The sequence below is a fragment of the Microtus ochrogaster genome, chromosome 6 (assembly GCF_000317375.1).
Source record: "Microtus ochrogaster isolate Prairie Vole_2 chromosome 6, MicOch1.0, whole genome shotgun sequence".
In the NCBI taxonomy this organism is placed as follows: Eukaryota; Metazoa; Chordata; class Mammalia; order Rodentia; family Cricetidae; genus Microtus; species Microtus ochrogaster.
The window spans coordinates 56200897-56203038 of NC_022013.1; the positions used below are offsets into that span (position 1 = coordinate 56200897).

Genomic DNA, 2142 nt, shown 5'->3' on the forward strand with positions numbered 1-2142 from the left:
AGTAGACATTCAAAGAAGTTTAAAAGTATTTTAAAACTCGCAATAAAATTTTCACATATTAGTGGGAATCATATAATGATTTAATATGTGCGCACATGAGGGCATGTGTATCTTCTCAATCCTTTAAATATATAAATATCCTTAGAATAATATAAATTTATCCTTTCTTTACAGTGAACACAGTAAAGAAATTCTTTCCCATTGTATTTTGCTCAGGGTATTTGCCCCTAAATAAGCAGAGAACCATGGTGTTGAGACGAGAGAGACCTAAAAAAACAGGGCAGTTGAGCATAAGAGGGAAAGAGCATGCAATCATTCAACTTGCTGCCATGGGCTGGAGAAAAATTAAAGACTAAAATGAAGGCAATATAAGAAGGATGATATCAATCAGTGTTCCATGCTAATCAGACTTGCCTTCATCCTGCTTCTTCCTCTACATCATCACCTTCATCTTCTTCACCTTCACGTCCTTTTCATCAGTGTCTTCCAATTCTTCATTTTCTTTTTCTTCATTATTATCAGCTTCGTCTTCTGGCTCTTCCTCATCTTCATCTATTATCAGAAACCAAAGAATGCTATAAAGGACATGGCCAAACATGGCCTCTCTTAACTCATCAGCTCCTGCATCAGAATGGTCTGTAAGCTAGATAAGGCAGCTTTCTTGGTCCTTACGCCACCTCTTCCTCTTGGTCTCATTCTGCATTAGACACAAAGGTTTTTTTCAAATCCTCTACAGATTTCCAATTGATTTCAGTGAAATTTGAAGATGGGTTGCCATTCTCATTCAGATGAAATTCTTTTCTGATAACTTTATTTTCCAAGTAACAATTTCCATCAAAATAATGATCTATTCTCTAACTGTATTTTGTGTCTGTCTCTTCAACTCTGGTCAAATACAACAGAGCCTATTTGTCCTCCTCTACAAGCAATGCAGACACTTGTGGATGGTTGGCAATTGTTACACCAATATGTGGGATTTTGGCAATAAATTCTGTTCTAATTTCTGTTCTAGTTTCAAAATTTCCTCTTTGGTTTGTTCATTAAATCCATCTATTCTATTTTGTACTTTGTCAATATGTTCAATTGCTTCTTGCTGTTTTTTTTTTTTTTTCTCATTGTGGCAGGCCAGGAGATGTCAACATTTCCTCTAGTTGGGCAACAGAGTGTCTGGGTTTCCTGGAATGAGATAGGAGTACAGACTGCCAGTTCAGGTCCATGTCACAAGGGGTTGTCTAGAAGTCAGAGGCAGGAGCTCCTACCCTCGTGCTCACCATAGGAATAAACTGGCAGGAGCTGAGGTAGCCTCAGGTGTGGGAGGTTTAAAACAGCACATATTATAGTGAAGACATTTAAAATCCTTTTTTGGAGCTTTTTGAGATATACTAATTCATTATTATCTATAGGCTCTCAGTCAGCTTTGTTGAATAAACAAACACACCAACTTTGTACCTGTTCAGAATGTAACTATTCTTATTGTCTAGAATGCATTTTTTGTAACTCCAGAGAGATAGACCTATGGAACTTTTTAAATTCTTTTGAGCTAAAGAAAAGTGCGAACTGAAACCTGTTTCCTCTAACTTAATGACAGGGCACCTCTTTCTCAGTTGGCCTCCAATCTAAAGAAGCCCACTGTTGAGTTGCAAAGCTTGTGAGGAGTCCTGCGTGGTAGTCATGCCTCATCTCTATCCTACACACTGGTCATATACCTGTACAAGGCACAGATTCCTGAATATAGCAGTGGTACTGATTAGGCCCTTTCAATACTCTCAAGATATAGTTGTCTGAACTCGTGTCAGAGTTAAAGCTGTATCAGTTTGGGCTTCACTCTATCACTGATAATCACTAACAATACCTAAAAATGTGGATAATAATTACTATCACAAAACTTAGTTGAGAAGCTCACCAAAATCTCACACACACACACACACACACACACACACACACACACACACACACACTTATTTGCACTTATACATATACACACAATCTTTAATGTTCAGGTCCTTTTGCATTACCTTTATTTTTCTTTACTTTATTTCCATATAGACAAGAATACTTAGTGAGTAAAACAGACTCTAAGTAAATTTAAGTTAAACACACTTGAGTGGAATTTAGTAGTCAAAGGACATGAAATGTCAAGGA

General features: G+C 37.1%; 1 pseudogene; it reads right to left on the minus strand.

Annotated features, from left to right (window-relative positions):
• Nucleotides 1-433: 433 nt before the first annotated feature.
• On the minus strand, nucleotides 434-1217 carry LOC113456210 (annotated as a pseudogene).
• Between the last annotated feature and the right edge of the window lie 925 nt (nucleotides 1218-2142).